This window comes from Sus scrofa, chromosome 1 (genome assembly GCF_054392235.1).
Source record: "Sus scrofa isolate SSC_HxYL_T2T_F1_AM1 chromosome 1, Sscrofa_HxYL_maternal_Yorkshire_Landrace_v2.0, whole genome shotgun sequence".
NCBI classification, from domain to species: domain Eukaryota; kingdom Metazoa; phylum Chordata; class Mammalia; order Artiodactyla; family Suidae; genus Sus; species Sus scrofa.
The window spans coordinates 281,569,306-281,586,369 of NC_139383.1; the positions used below are offsets into that span (position 1 = coordinate 281,569,306).

The window sequence follows — 17,064 nt, forward strand, 5'->3', positions numbered from 1 at the left end:
CTTGGGCAGCCGATGGGAAGGCCGGGCTGTTCACTGAGATAGGAAAGGAGAAGAAGCAGGTTTCCCGGGGAAGATCAGTGTGCTTCTGGGGCCTGTGGACTGTCTCAGGGCAGCCGTGCTGAAAGCCTGGGCTGGAGATTGGGGCGGGGTGTCAGCAGGTGTTGGAAGGAGTAGGAGTGGGGCCAGATGGCAGAGGAGAGGGTGCACGGTGGGAAGAGGGCCTGGCTTCACCCCCGAGGGACACTGACATTGACAGCTGGGTGAAGGAAGAGTAGCCAGCAGGCTTGAGAATCGGATGGGAAAGGAAGCTAGCAGAGCAGTGGTTATGATTTTGTGACTCCCAGAGCTCATCCTCAAATCATCCCAAAGCAGGCCTGAGCCAGCAGCCCCGAATCTTCATCTAGGAATCAATCTTGGGGTTCCCCGGTGGCTCAGCAGGTTAAGGATCTGACATTAGCACTGCTGTGGCGCAGATTCAGTCCCTGGCCTGGGAACTTCCACATGCCGTGGGTGAGGCCAAAATAAAATAAATCTTTTTTTTTTTTTTTTTGCTTTTTAGGACCGCACTCGTGACATATGGAGTTTCCCAGGCTAGGGGTCTAATCGAGCTGCAGCTGCCAGCCTACACCACAGCCACAGCCATGCCAGATCTGAGCCGCATCTGCGACTACACCACAGCTCATGGCAACACCAGATCCTTAACCCACTGAGCGAGGCCAGGGATCGAACCTACAACCTCATGGTTTCTAGTCGGATTCATTTCTGCTGCACCACAACGGGAACTCCAGAAATAAATTTTTTTTTAATTTTAATTTTTTTTAAAAAAGGAATGAGTCTCCACTCCAGCTGGGGGCTTGGCAGCCAGAAACTTCAGGACTTCTTGCTGTGGTGTTTCCCCTGTGTCTTAGAGTCAGTCTTGCCTGTCTGAACCTCATGGTTCAGGACAGTTTTGAAGAAGAAATGAGATGATTGTAGTCAGTTGTAATGCAAGGCTCTGAGGATTGGAGTGTTGTGTGGTGTGTCACGATGCCCTCAAACGGTGGCATCTTGGCACTGGGATCACTCGTAGGATCGTCTAGTCCCGACTCTCCTCTGGAGCAGGAAGTCAGGTGGCACTAGTCCGTCTGCTGGATGAATGGCATTGGCAAGTCTTTTCCTTCTGGGTGGCTGTAGGGGACACACTGTATCGTTTTCATGCTCTGGGCCAGCGTAGCTTCGCAATGACAGGTGTGAGTACTAGGAGTGTCACCGTAGTGGGGGGGGGAGGCTGCTTATACTGCGCTTAGAGGGAGCTCAGGACGTTCCAGCCGATTCTAATCCCGCCGCAGATAACCCTCATGAACTTCCTTTAATGGCCGTAGGAACAAAGCTGCTTCTGTCTGGCAGCTGAGCGGGCAAAGGAAGACCCTTTCGGCTTAGAGGGGCTCCTACTCGCCCCCGACTCTGGGGGTGATGGGGTGAAGAAGGCTTGCTGACCCTTTTCCCTCATAATCTCTTTCACCCATCTTCCTAATCATTGTAGCCAGGAGGCCTTTCCCTGGTCTCTGGACACGTCGATATTGTTGGTACCAGTTGCGGGGGATTTGAAGAAAATAAAACACTGGAGCAGAGCGAGAGTCTTTCTCTGCTCCGTGTGAATGTCACACTGTAAGCTTTCAACAATAGACTACGAGGAGGCCAACCCCTGAGTGTCCCTCAGTCGACAGACCTCATCATATTTCAGATAAAAGTGCTTGGGATTTGAAGATGAGGTAGTCATGTGGTCACTGAGAGTTTTCTGGTTTGCTTTCCCTCCAATAATCTTGTGCAGGTGATCGTGGGGGGAGGTCACCTTATCCTTTAAGGAACTTTGAAACTCAAATTAGTGGAGTTCCCGTCGTGGCACAGTGGTTAATGAATCCAACTAGGAACCATGAGGTTGCGGGTTCGGTCCCTGCCCTTGCTCAGTGGGTTAACGATCCGGCGTTGCCGTGAGCTGTGGTGTAGGTTGCAGACGCGGCTCGGATCCCGCGTTGCTGTGGCTCTGGCGTAGGCTGGTGGCTACAGCTCCGATTCGACCCCTAGCCTGGGAACCTCCATATGCCGCAGGAGCGGCCCAAGAAATAGCAACAACAATAACAACAACAACAATAACAAAAAAAGACAAAAGACAAAAAAAAAGAAACTCAAATTAGCGCAATAAGGTTTTTTGGGCTTTCATTGAGATGGAAAGATCTGGTCAGTCTCTCTTAGAGAGAGAACACTCATGCTTCCTCTGCCCTCCCCCATTCCTTATTAAAAAAAATATGCAACATACTGAGAAGCAGAAAAAATAGTATAATGATTACTCACATACCCTCTATCCAGGTTTTACAATTGTTAACCCCTTGCTATTTTTGTTTTTCTCTCTTTACACAAGTGCTTTTAACTAAAGGGTAGGGTTAGGGTTAGACCTTGCAGGAGGAAAAAAAATAGTGAACTTGAAGTTAAAGGAATTGAAACTCTTCAAAGTAAAACAGAAAAAAATGAGTGGAAAAAACAAGAGTATCAGCAAGCTTTGGGGAAACTTCAGGGAGCCTAATATATATAAAGGTGAAAAGAATGAGGGGGTCAGAAACAATATTTGAAGAAATATTAGCTGAACCCCCCAAGTTTGATATAAACTATAAACTCTCAGATCCAAGAAGTTCAGTGAACCCCATAAGCAACATGAAGAAATCTCCAAGGTACATCATAACCAAAATTGCTTAAAAGCAGTGATAAAAAGAAAAATGTTGGATTTCCCATTGTGGCTCAGTGCGTTAGGAATCTGACCAGTATCCACGAGGATGTGGGTTCATTCCCTGGCCTTGCTCAGTGGGTTAAAGATCCAGCGTTGCCATGAGCTGTGATGTAGGTCACATACTCGGCTCAGATCTGGCTTTGCTGTGGCTGTGGTGTAGGCTGGCAGTTGTAGTTCTGATTGGAAACTTGCTTATGCCCAGGTGAGACCCTAAAAAGAAAAAAAAAGAAAGAGAAGTGTTTCACTAGAGAGCAAAGATACATTACATACAAAACAGAGATAAGGATGGCAGCAGATTTCTTGTGAGAAACAATGTAAGCTAGAAGCAGCAGAGCAGAGCAATTATCTTTAAAGGACCACAAGATACAAGATATTAACCTAGAATTTTATACCCAGAGGATATATCCTACAGCAAGAAAACTAAATAAACACCTTCAGACATTAAAGAAAAAAAAGGTTGAAAGAATTTATCAGCAGCAGATCTGCACTACACAACATGATACCCCAGGGAGACCTGGTTCTACACAACGGAATGAAGAGCACTGGCCATGGTAACCAGGTGGTAGAAATAAAGCCACATTCCTGCAGAGACTGGTGATTTTCCTCCACTGTACCACCGTTACCCTGGACTTCCACTCACATCCTCCTGGGATTTTTCTCACCTCTCGTTTGGAATCGTCCTGTCTTCTGTATTTTGTGTCTTCCTTTCTTGGTCTACGCGCTCCTGTTTTGGTGGCGCTCTCTCTCCCAGGAACTTCTGAGAAAAGGAAGATAATTATATTGAGACCTTGCGTGTCTGAAAATATCTTTTTAGCCCTCATACTTCATTGGATAGTTCGGAGGATCATGGGATTCTACACTGGAAATTGTTTGCCTTTAGAATTTTGAAAACTTGGCTCCACTGTCATCTGAATTTCCAGTGTCGCCTGTAAGAAATTTGAAGCCCTTGGATTCTTGATCTTTAGTATGTGTCCCGTATCTTCCCCTCTGAAACTTTCACTCTGTCCCCAGAGTTCTGGACCTTCATAGCAGTTTGCCTTGGTAGTTTCCTGTTCTTATCCATTGTGCAAGCCTAGGATCAGGAAACTTTTTCTGTAATGGGCCATGCGTTTAACTACTTTAGTTTTTTTACGACTGGCCCCTTTGTTGTAAAGCAGAAACTATTACAACCTTGTAAATTAACTACACTTTAATAAAACTTACGTGAAAATAGTTTTGGAGATCTATATGTGACCTCTGCCACTTCTTATTTTCCCAGCCCTTTAAAAGTGTAAAGGCTGCTCTTATCTTACGGTCTGTGCAGCAACAGGCTGTGGGTTGAATTTAGTCCCTGGGCTGCATTGAATGGACATTCCCTGTGCCCCTCCAGTCTGGCAACTTAGGCTGTTTACTTCCAGGAACACTTCTTAAGTGACTTCACAGTGATTTCTTCCCAGTTTTCTCTGGATGGAATTTCTACTATTCAGATGTTGACCCTCTTGGACTGGTCCTCTAGTTTTCTTATCTTTTCTCTTTAGTTATTTCTGTCTTTGGCTCCTTGCTTCCCCCCCCCCCCCCAGGAGATTTCCTCAAAATTATATTGCCACCCTTCTATTTAATTTTTGTTCATTTATCTGTTCTTTCAACCAACATGTCCAAAAATGATCAATCCTGCTCCCTTGGTGAACAAATCACCTATCAACCCAGAAGTCTGTTGTGTTGCCTCCTTCTTCTTCACCCTTGATTTTTTTTTTTTTTTGGTCTTTTTTTTTTGCCTTTTCTAGGGCCACTCCCGAGGCATATGGAGGTTCCTAGGCTAGGGGTCTAATCAGAGCTGTAGTCACCGGCCTACGCCACAGCCACAGAAACGCAGGGTCCGAGCTGCGTCTGCAACCTACACCACAGCTCATGGCAACACCGGCTCCTAAACCCACTGAGCAAGGCCAGGGATCGAACCCACAACCTCATGGTTCCTAGTCGGATTCATTAACCACTGTGCCATGAGGGGAAATCCCACCCCTGAATTTTTAAGAATTTTTTTATTGTGGTAACATTGGTTTATAGCATTATATAAATTTCGTATGTGCAGCATTGTGTTTCTACTTCTGTGTCCCCCACAGCGTGCCCACCACCAAACCTCTAGTTTCCATCTGTTACCCTACAGGTGCTCCCCTTTACCCATGTGGCCCCCCAGCCCTCCCCAGCCCTGCCCCTCTGCGAACCACTACTCTCTTCTCTGTATCCACATGTTTGTTTTTGTTTGGTTCGTTAGTCTGTTTTTTATATTCTTCGTATGAGTGAAATCATATGGTATTTGTCATTTTCCATCTGATTTTTCTTCACTTAGCACCATCCCCTCAGGTTCCTTCCATGTTGTCACAAATGGCAAGATTTCTTTCTTTTTTTGGGGGGGGTTTCCCTTTTCTAGAGCCACTTCCCACAGCATATGGAGGTTCCCAGGCTAGGGGTCTAATCGGAGCTGTAGCCACTGGCCTACACCACAGCCACAGCAACACGGGGTCCAAGCCGCATCTGTGACCTACACCATAGCTCATGGCAACACCAGATCCTTAACCCACTGAGCAAGGCCAGGGATTGAACCCGCAACCTCATGGTTCCTAGTGGGATTAGTTAACCACTGCACCACTATGGGAACTCTAAGATTTCATTTTTTGTTGCAGCTGAGTAGTATTCTGTTGTATGTATATTAGGTTGTTTTTCTCTCTTGCCTATTGTAAAAAATGCTGCTGTGAACTTGGGGGGAGTGTGTATCTTCTCAAATTCGTGTTTTTGTAGCCTTTGGGTAGATACCCAGAAGTGGGATAACTGGATCAGATGGTAGTCCTATTCTTTTTTTTTTTTTTGTGGCTGCGCCTGTGACATGTGGAAGTTCCTGGGCCAGGGATTGTTCCTGTGCCACAACAGTGACCCAAGCTGCTACGGTAACAATGCCAGATTCTTCACTCACTGTGCCCACAAGAGAACTCCTAGTAGTTCTGGTCTTAATATCAAATATTAATTTATAAGTTAATTAAAATTAAATTAATATTAAATAATTAAATTATTTTGAGGATTCTCCATATTGCTTTCCATAGTGGCTGCACTGATTTATACTCCTACCAAGAGTGAGTGTTTCTTTTTCTCCACATCCTTGCCAACACTTGTTATTTCTTACTTTTCGCTCCTATTTAATTTTAAATTTCTGCTCTCATGTTCTTTAAAATTTTTCTAATAGCTCTTTTTAATTTTCTTTTTTCCTAGCTCCCTATTCTGCTATACAGCACAGCCTTTGTGCTGTATTTTAGATTCCACGTATGAGTGATATCATCTGATATTTGTCTTACTTCTGCACTTAACTTCACTTAGTATGAGAATCTCTAGTTGCATCCATGTTGCTGCGAATGGCAGTACTTCCTTCTTTTGTATGGCTAAGTAGTATTCCATTGTATATACATACCACATCTTCTTCATTCATTCGTCTGTCAATGGACATTTAGGATGTTTCCATGTCTTGGCTACTGTGAGTAGTGCTGCTATGAACATAGGGATGCGTGTATCTTTTTGTCCAGATATAGACCCAGGAGTGAGATTGCTGGATCAGGTGGTAATTGTAGTTTTAGTTTTCTGAAGAGCCTCCATACTGTTTTTCCTAGTGGTTGCACTTACATCCCCACTGACAATGTAGGAAGGTTCCCTTTTCTCTACACCCTCTCCAGCATGTAGACTTTTTAGCGATTTAGCCATTCTGACCAGGGTAAGGTGGTACCTCATTGTAGCTTTGATTTGCATTTCTCTAACCATTAGCAGAGTTAAGCATCTTTTCCAGTGCCTACTGGCCCTCTGTATGTCTTCTTGGGAGAAATGTCTGTTTAGGTCTTCTGCCCATTTTTTAATTAGGTGGTTGGTTTTTTTGTTGTTGAGTCGTATGCGATGTTTGTATATTTTCCTGATTAAGCCCTTGTCCGTGGCATTGTTTACAAATATTTTCTCCCATGCTGGAGGTTTTCTTTTCGTTTTTTTTTTTTTTTCCCCCACTCTTTTAAGTTCCATAGGTACCTGGCACTGCCAGTTTCTGAAACAGTTGAGGATTCATCCATGTACTTTTGGTGGGTTTTTAGTGTTCCTGACTGCTGCATCCTGCCAAGTCAGTTACCACACATCTATTGTAGAAAATGAGACTCAGAATTTTAAAATAAGACTTTATCTTTCAAAAGAACTGCATTCCAGGAAGAAAAGAAGGGAGTGGCCACCAGCCGGAGGCTAGGGACCACCACACCCAAGTTTCTTAGTAAAGCAAAACCACTGGCTTTGGGGGCCACTTTTATTTTCTTTCTTTCTGAAAGGAGGATGGAAATAGTCTGCTGAAGTCCTTGGGCTCCCTGTCTGAGCAGCAAACAAAAGCCTGATTAAACAGAAACAGGTTTAAAAAGTATTTGGAACATCCTACGTTCAGCTATTTCATTCTGAATTTGCTTTGAAGTAGGAAATCAAGTGAAACCCAGGGTCACTTCTTTTGATTATTTTGTCTTTTTAGGGCCGAGCCCTCGGCATATGGAAGTTCCCAGGCTAGGGGTTGAATCAGAGCTGCAGCTGCCAGCCTACACCTCAGCATAGCAACCCGGGATCCAAGCCACCTCTGCAGTCTACACCACAGCTCACAGCAGTGCTGGATCCTTAAACCACCGAGCAAGGCCAGGGATCGAACCTACGTCCTCATGGATGCTAGTCAGATTCGCTTCCTCTGAGCCATGATGGGAGCTCCCGGGGTCCCTTCTAATACCGGGTATCCCCTCCTAGACCCCAGTATACATCCTCAGTGGACTGGTCTTTGGCTCAGAAGCTTTTACTCAATTATACAATTTGGAGGGAGAAACGTGACCAGTCAGTTCAACCCCACACGCATCCTTTAGCAGAAGTCTGGGCAAAGACCACTGTCCCAGCGCAGAACCAACTCATACTCTGAGGGTGATGTTCAAATAATGCCTAGGTGAATAGGGAGGGGGCAAGGGTAGCCCGCCTATACATTTTTGTACAGTATACATTTTGATACAAGTAGACAGCCAGAGAGAATTGCCTCTGCACTAGGTGATTTAAGCAGAAAAGAAAAAACAATCTACACGGGAACTTTGTGAAAGTTTGGTAGGGAAAAATGACATTCCTGTTGTGGCTCAGTGCTAACAAATCTGACTAGTATCCATGAGGACGCGGGTTCGATCCCTGGCCTCCCTTAGTGGGTTAAAGGATCTGGCATTGCTGTGGCTGTGGCATAGACTGGCAGCTGCAGCTCCAATTCGACCCCTAGCCTGGGAACCTCCATATGCCATCGGTGCGGCCCTAAACACACACACACACACACACACACACAATAGAGAGAGAGAGACAGAAACATGGCATTAAAGGCTCAGGTAGAGGATTTATTCTGGAAAAAGACCACTGGTATAGAGAAAACAATTTAAATCATTCTCATATGTAAAAATTACAAGCCAAGAGCTTGAATGGGAGGTGACATGAAATAACGCAGTGGAAAGCAGGCCAGCCTGGCCAAGGAAACAGAAAATGAAAAATAATAGGATTGCAAAACAATAAACGGATTTGAAAACATAAGCAGAATCTGTTCGCTAGAGTATGGACAACTGACTTGCGACACTCACCCATCCTGCACACGGTGAAAATTTGCACAAACTCAGCCATTTCTTCCGGCTTTTCAATGTTCCTTCTCTTTGGAGCTCCACCCTCGTCCTGTGCTTGATCCGGAGCCCACGTCCCAACAGGATGTTTTCTTGAAGGTTCCAGAGGGGGCTTGACCTTGTGGCCTTGTCATGCTGTGTGAGATTAAACATTTCTTAGCATCCCAGACCCAAAGACCTGTAGCAGGTTCACTCTTAGAGCAGAACAGATTGGGCTGGTCAGAATCTTGGACCTTGGAAGTAAAATGATTTCTGCCACCACTGTCATGGAGAAGACACTTGACCCCTCTCGGGGTCAGTTTCTTTATAAAATGAACTAGATCAGGGTGTCTCACTCTCGGCACTAATGACAGTTTGGGCTGTGCGCGCTTGTGCATCGTAGGATGTGTAGCAGCTCCCCCCACGCCAGCCTCTCCCCACTAGATGCCCATTGCACCTCCAGTCGTGACCATCAGAAACACCTGCAGACATTGCTAATGTCCCCTGGGGGGGGCAAAAAAAAAAAATCACTTCCCACCAAGAAGTGATCTTCTGTCTGCTCTGGGTTTCCCGGCTGATACGAAACACGCTTTCCTCCTTGTTTCAAGGTGTATTTTCTCTAATCCTCTAGTCCTTAGGGAAACTCCCGTTTAGGTCAAGAAATGTGATTTGGGAGTTCCCGTCATGGCGCAGTGGTTAATGAATCCGACTAGGAACCATGAGGTTGTGGGTTCGGTCCCTGGCCTTGCTCAGTGGGTTAAGGATCCGGCATTGCCATGAGCTGTGGTGTAGGTTGCAGATGCGGCTCAGATCCCGCGTTGCTGTGGCTCTGGCCTAGGCCAGTGGCTACAGCTCCGATTGGACCCCTAGCCTGGGAACCTCCATATGCCACAGGAGCGGCCCAAAGAAATAGCAAAAAGACAAAAAAAAAAAAAAAAAAAAAGTGATTTGGAGCCATTAAATGCTACATCTGCCCATTTAAGATACTGGCCACACCTTGGGATCCCGCCAGGATCAAGATAGATACGGGTTCTCCATCCCTGCACAGCAAGCAGGCATGACTGCCGTCGTCCTGCGCCTGTAGACGAGGAGGGCCGGGTCTTTGCAGAGAAACAGATGCAGGCTGGCAGATGGCATGCGGCATTCACCGGCGAGGTCTGCTGCAGTTGCTGACGCAGGAGGGCGCTGTGTTTTCCCTCTCTCCCTCCCTCTCTTTTTCTCTCAAATTCTTCTCAAAGGACTGCATGCTAATCCCTCTCTTATATAAAAATGGCCCTCCTTCTTGAGACCTTTCTTCTCAAAAAAAGTCTTATTCCGCAATACTTAACGGGAAACAGCAGTGCTTTCTGTCCTGAAAGACGAATTGCCATTTAACCACCTTGGTCTCTGTTTGGTCCTTCCGTTTCAAAATATCCATATAGCTAAATAGTAATAGTATTTATTATTGATTTTAAGAAGAGGCATTGATTGATTTTTCTATTTGTGTGTATATATATGGTTATTTCACATCTTTTATCCACATTGTAGGCAATCTTAATTTGAAGAAAACAGCCTTTATTTATTTTTTTTGGAACTGAGGGGAAGTGAATGTTGCATCTAAAGTACCACTGGGGGAGTTCCCGTCATGGCTCAGTGGTTAACGAACCCGACTGGTATCCATGAGGATGCAGGTTCGATCCCTGGCCTTGCGCAGTGGGTTGAGGATCTGTCATTGCCATGAGCTGTGGTGTAGGTCACAGATGCAGCTCAGATCCTGCATTGCTGTGGCTGTGGTGTAGGCCAGCAGCTATAGCTCCGACTCGACCCCTAGCCTGGGAACCTCCATATGCCGCAGGTGCAGCTCTAAAAAGCAAATCATCATCATCATCATAATAGTAATAAAATACCATGGAGAACTCCTATTTCTAGCCTCTTTTTGTCTCCAATTTGAGATTTTCTTTCCACTAATCAAAGTCCTGAGGTCTGTGGGGCTTTGTTTTAGAGATGTAGCTTATTAACCTTTTGGCTCTAAACCTTATGAAAGAGTGGGGCCAGTAAGATCGAAAATGAGGATTTCCTGTGAAAGAGAAAGTGACTAGGGATTCCTCTAAGTCTGTCCAGCATCTTCACAGGCCGAGGCTGGGATTCGGTGTCTCAGATGGCAGGCATTTAGCGTCACATACTCCTCTAGAAAACGGCAGCCACCCACGCTTCGGATGTCCTCACATGGGACATTTGAGTCTTATGCAACCTTGGGGTGTGCTCCCCAGGGCGGTGCCATCAAGCCACCGTTCTCCCATCTCCCCACGTTCTAAGGCTTGGGACCTCCTCCCTTCTCTCCCCTTCCCGCTGCCCTGCTGAGAAAGCAGACTTCAGGAGGGGTTCTCTTAGATTAAGCAATTGCCACTCAACAGTAATAGGGAGCCCTGTGCCTGACAATTTGGGGTCTCTATTTTGGTCTCTCTCACTTCTGCAGTGTACAATTTAGATACAAAAATATATAGGAAACTATCATTTTAGATAACTGATATTTTATAGGCTACCTGCCTTGGGACAAAGACACCATGGAACAGCTCCATATTAAGCAAAACTGCATTGTTTGTTTGAGCTTTTTACGGCCGCCCTTGTGGCATATGGAAGTGCCTGGGCCTGGGGTCAAACTGGAGCCACAGCTAAGGTCTGTATACCACGGGCATGACAACACCAGATCCGAGCTGCATCTGTGACCTTCACTGCCGCTTATGGCAATGCCGGATCCTTAACCCACTGAGCAAGGCTAGGGAGCCAACCTGAATCCTCCCGGAGACAACGTCGGATCCTTAACCCTTAACCCTCAACGGGACCCTCTCGAGATGCTTCTGCTTGCCAACCTGAACGGGCCAGAATAGCCGTAGTGGACCTGTCAGTTTCCTCTAATAGAGAGCCCTCTCCCCAGCAATCCTTGTGTAAGAGTCTCTGGGACTTTTGACCTCGGGGGGGGGTCTAAATCTTTGGGGTGTCAGGAGAGTGGCGGCCCGGGAGGGGTGTGTCGGTGGTTACGGAGAACCCCTGGGTGCGATCCCCTTCCTCAGCCTTGAACAGCGAGCCCCGCCTGGCTCTGCGCTCAGGGGCTCATTCATCCTGCAGTCATTTGCTATCATCATGTTATGCCAGATGCCAGAGACGGGTGGGAGGGAGGGGAAGGGAATTGTCGTGTTTGAAGGTGAACGAAAGGGCTCCGTGTTCAAGGAGCGGGTACAGTGCATGGCTTGCTGCGTCCTCCTCGAAGGGCGGCTCCTGCCTTGAAGCCCACGTGAGACCCAGGCGTGATGCCTCCTAGTGCCGCCTGCGCCACCGTCTCCTCCCTGGAGCTTGCTGAGTCTCTCCGTTCCTACACCGTCCCATCCTAGGTCCTGACTTGGGGACTTTGCCCCTGCGCTTCCTATGCCTGGAAAGCTCTCCCCCCAGATCTTGACAGGGTTGGTTCCTCCTTGGCACCTCCTCTGAGGACCTTCTCCCAACTCCCCCCCCCCACCCAAGTCTTCTTCATTAACCCATTACATTTCCTCTGAGCACTTAGCACGCCTGAGTCGTCTGGTTTATCTCCGTGTGTGTATTGGCCGGCTCGCCCCTTGCACATCAGGTGTAAGCACCTTACCAGCAGGAGTCTTGTGTAGCTTGGTCATTGCGGTCTTCCTGGTGCCTGGAAGGATGTCTGGCACACAGCAGGTATTCAGTAAATCATCACTGTTGAATGGGTTAAAGAAGATGTAGGTGGAGGAGTTCCCGTCGTGGTGCAGTGGTTAACGGATCCAACTAGGAACCATAAGGTTTCAGGGTTTGATCCCTGGCCTTGCTCAGTGGGTTAACGATCCGGCGTTGCCGTGAGCTGTGGTGTAGGTTGCAGACGCGGCTCGGATCCCGCGTTGCTGTGGCTCTGGCGTAGGCTGGTGGCTACAGCTCTGATTCGACCCCTAGCCTGGGAACCTCCATATGCCACGGGAGCGGCCCAAGAAATAGCAACAACAACAACAAAAAAAAAAAGACAAAAGACCAAAAAAAAAAAAAAAATTAATTCCTTCCTTCTGTAGTGTGTATGTATGTGTTCTTATTCTAATTTCTTGAATCAAATCCCTGGTTAATTTTTTTCCCTAATAAAAGCATTGAAAGATATGAATTTTCCTTTGAGTACAGCTTTGGTTGAATCCCCTAGGCTGCCCCTACCCCCTATCATAGTTCTTAATATGCAGTACTCTTGCCATTTATTTCTAAATGTAGTCTTCTTTGTTTTGGACTAGATGTCACTCTTCTGATGGAGTAATAACTAGTTTAATTTGGGGTTATATTTCCATAAGAAGTGGTTTTGGACTCAAGTATTATCCATGTGGTACCGATCAGATGTCAGAGAGCATAATGGCCACAGGATCCAAAAAGGGCTTTTGGCTTTTTTTTTTTTCTTTTTTTTTTTGTCTTTTTCAGGCCCCACCTGCAGCATATGGAGGTTCCCAGACTAGGGGTCTAATCAGAGCTGTAGCTGCTGGCCTACACCACAGCCACAGTAATGCCAGATCTGAGCTGTGTCTGCGATCTGTACCACACCTCATGGCAACGCCAGCTCCTTAACCCACTGAGTGAGGCCAGGGATTGAACCCGAAACCTCATAGTTCCTAGTTGGATTGGTTTCTGTGGCGCCACGACGGGAACTCCCAAAAAGGGCTTTTGGAATGTGCACTAAAAGATTTTCCCTTGGGTGTTTTTGGCACACAGCACCTCTTAGACAAACAGGTGTTTGGCAGCTAATGAATATTTTCTTTAGTGGAGTAGTCAGGCCAAATTTTATAGTTATCACTGGCAACTCAGCAGCCATAAATCTGGAACTCCAGTCCTGTGGCTGTCCTCTGCAAGAAGGGCTCGGGGAATCCCCAACACGATCCTCTTAATTCGATTGCTTTGATCAGTTGCTTCTGTGCAGGGCTGTTGCAGCTAAAGTTAGGGTGAAATAGCCAAGACTTCATTTTAATTTCAGCAAGTATGAGTTTTATGTGTTTTTCCCCCCATGCTTTTTTTTTTTTTTCTTTTCAATTAAAAAATGTCTTTGTAAATCAGCAAGAAGCAGTGTTGTGGCGCAGAAAGCATTCTGGACTAGGAGTCAGAACATCCAACTGACAGTCTCAGATCTAACCCCTTATGGCTGGGTGATCTGGACTTGTTATTTAACCTCTTTTTTCAATTGAGAATTCTAATCCCAGCAGCACAGAATTCTTTTAAGGCTTGCATTAAAAAATGATTCAGGGAGTTCCCGTTGTGGTGCAGCAGAAACGAATCTGACTAGGAACCATGATGATGCGGGTTCCATCCCTGCCCTTGCTCTGTGTGCTAAGGACCCGGCGTTGCCGTGAGCTGTGGTGTAGGTCACAGACACGGCTCGGATCCCACATTGCTGTGGCTGTGGCATAGGCCGGCAGCTGCAGCTCCAATTGGACCCCTAGCTTGGGAACTTCCATATGCCGCAGGTGCAGCCCTAAAAAGCAAAATAATAATAATAATAATCATTCAAAATAATTGCTTGGGTTATTACAATAAACAGTTGCTATAACAGATTGTTATTATTTTCCATATATGATTATTGAGCTAAGGGTCTGCTCAGCATTATGAATAAGTCCTTAAAAGTGTTAAGGAATCCAATCATTCATAGTTTTGACAGGCACAGCATCTACTAATCGCCAGATAACAGCCAGCTGTTGCCCACTCAGTGCTCTTTGGGAAAACATGTGTTGGTTAAAGCAAAGCAATTGCTTCTGATAGACACTGATCTGATCTTAATAGATGTCTCTGGGGCTCCAAGCTAAGAGTAACTACGAGTGGCTCAAATTGCAAGCTCTCACCAGGCAGATTTCCAGTATTCCTTCCTGTTTCTTACATGCCATTGCTATTTCACTTTATCTAAAACTTTTTTTTATTATAGTTGATTTATGATATTTCATTTTAAACGTCTCCCAATTATTTGGCCTACAAACTGACCTTCTAGGAAGTGAATGAGGTATTAAGTACTTGCTGTGCTAGGAAAGCCTATTTTATTCTTGGGAGCAAAAACATTTAGAGAGATATGGAGAAAAGCAGAGAAAAACAAATTTTATTTTTATTTTTTTGTCTTTTCTGGGGCTGCCCCCGCAGCATATGGAGGGTCCCAGGCTGGGGGTCTAATCGGAGCTGTTGCTGCCGACCTATGCCAGAGCCACAGCCATGCCAGATCCGAGCCGTGTCTGCGACCTACACCACAGCTCACAGCAATGCCGGATCCTTAACCCACTGATCGAGGCCAGAGATCGAATCCACAACCTCATGGTTCCCGGTCAGATTCGTTTCCGATGTGCCACGACGGGAACTCCATGGGAGCAAGTGTTTTTTATTCATTTAACCAATATGTACGCAGGCTCTCCTCTGTGCAGGAAGCTGTACTCAGGGCGTGTAATGGTGTGCATGGAGACCTGGTCCACGTGTGATTCAGACAGACAGGTAATTCACTGGGGAGGTGCCCTGAGAAGGCACTGTCGTGTGATGACGTTAGAGCACAGGGTGGAGCCCCCCAAAGGCCTGGGGAGTGAGGGCGGCTGGGGAGACCTGGAGGCTGGGGAGGAGCTGGTCAGGAGGAGGGCGGGGCTGGGCCTGCAGAGAGTAAGTCACAGAGTAATGTCCAGCTTGGCAAGAAAGGGGGACAGGGTCAGCCCGGCTGGAGCTGGGGGGCCGAGGGAGCGTGCAGAGAGAGTTGGAGAGGTGCCTGGGTGCTCTTGTCCTCGCAAAGGACGTTTATCTTTTTTTTTTTTTTTTCTTGCTTTTTTTTTATGCCCCAGCCACAGCAAGGCAGGATCCGAGCTGCATCTTCCACCCACACCACAGCTCATGTCAATGCAGGATCCTTAACCCACTGAGCAAGGCCAGGGATCGCACCCATATCTTCATGGATACTAGCAGTTTACAACCCACTGAGCCAGGACGGGAACTCCGGGACCTTTATCTTTATTCCAGGAGCACTGGGACACCGCTGATGGTTTTGAGTCGGGGAGAGACCTGGTTAGGACGTGGCTCAGGAGTCAAGTTGCTGGTCGGTGTGTGGAGGAGGGAGGGGGGTTCAGGTAGGAGCTGTTGTGGCGGTCCAGGCTGGAGTTGGTGGTGGCGGGAATGGTGACCTCTGCCGGGGCGGAGAAGGAGCGGCCAGTGGAGAGAAGAAAGGTGACTTGAAGGCGTCTTCGGAGGTGGACGTGTCAGGCTATGGTGATTGATCCTGTGCAGAGGATGAAGAGGTGGAGCTGGGGAAGATTCCTGGTTTCCTGCCTTGGGCAGCCGATGGGAAGGCCGGGCTGTTCACTGAGATAGGAAAGGAGAAGAAGCAGGTTTCCCGGGGAAGATCAGTGTGCTTCTGGGGCCTGTGGACTGTCTCAGGGCAGCCGTGCTGAAAGCCTGGGCTGGAGATTGGGGCGGGGTGTCAGCAGGTGTTGGAAGGAGTAGGAGTGGGGCCAGATGGCAGAGGAGAGGGTGCACGGTGGGAAGAGGGCCTGGCTTCACCCCCGAGGGACACTGACATTGACAGCTGGGTGAAGGAAGAGTAGCCAGCAGGCTTGAGAATCGGATGGGAAAGGAAGCTAGCAGAGCAGTGGTTATGATTTTGTGACTCCCAGAGCTCATCCTCAAATCATCCCAAAGCAGGCCTGAGCCAGCAGCCCCGAATCTTCATCTAGGAATCAATCTTGGGGTTCCCCGGTGGCTCAGCAGGTTAAGGATCTGACATTAGCACTGCTGTGGCGCAGATTCAGTCCCTGGCCTGGGAACTTCCACATGCCGTGGGTGAGGCCAAAATAAAATAAATCTTTTTTTTTTTTTTTTTGCTTTTTAGGACCGCACTCGTGACATATGGAGTTTCCCAGGCTAGGGGTCTAATCGAGCTGCAGCTGCCAGCCTACACCACAGCCACAGCCATGCCAGATCTGAGCCGCATCTGCGACTACACCACAGCTCATGGCAACACCAGATCCTTAACCCACTGAGCGAGGCCAGGGATCGAACCTACAACCTCATGGTTTCTAGTCGGATTCATTTCTGCTGCACCACAACGGGAACTCCAGAAATAAATTTTTTTTTAATTTTAATTTTTTTTAAAAAAGGAATGAGTCTCCACTCCAGCTGGGGGCTTGGCAGCCAGAAACTTCAGGACTTCTTGCTGTGGTGTTTCCCCTGTGTCTTAGAGTCAGTCTTGCCTGTCTGAACCTCATGGTTCAGGACAGTTTTGAAGAAGAAATGAGATGATTGTAGTCAGTTGTAATGCAAGGCTCTGAGGATTGGAGTGTTGTGTGGTGTGTCACGATGCCCTCAAACGGTGGCATCTTGGCACTGGGATCACTCGTAGGATCGTCTAGTCCCGACTCTCCTCTGGAGCAGGAAGTCAGGTGGCACTAGTCCGTCTGCTGGATGAATGGCATTGGCAAGTCTTTTCCTTCTGGGTGGCTGTAGGGGACACACTGTATCGTTTTCATGCTCTGGGCCAGCGTAGCTTCGCAATGACAGGTGTGAGTACTAGGAGTGTCACCGTAGTGGGGGGGGGAGGCTGCTTATACTGCGCTTAGAGGGAGCTCAGGACGTTCCAGCCGATTCTAATCCCGCCGCAGATAACCCTCATGAACTTCCTTTAATGGCCGTAGGAACAAA

The 17,064-nt window shown here is 47.2% G+C and overlaps 1 protein-coding gene and 1 long non-coding RNA gene across 4 annotated transcripts in view; one reads left to right on the forward strand and one right to left on the reverse strand.

Annotated features, from left to right (window-relative positions):
• Positions 1-17,064, forward strand: part of STXBP1 (syntaxin binding protein 1) — a 775,650-nt gene that overhangs the window by 13,887 nt on the left and 744,699 nt on the right. The gene's annotated exons all lie outside the window — the stretch shown is intronic.
• LOC146407286 (uncharacterized) lies at positions 2,837-8,496 on the reverse strand. Its single transcript, XR_014828899.1, has 3 exons — positions 8,392-8,496; positions 3,424-3,518; positions 2,837-2,971 (listed from the first exon to the last, which is right to left on the reverse strand). It is a non-coding gene; the product is annotated as an uncharacterized LOC146407286 (long non-coding RNA).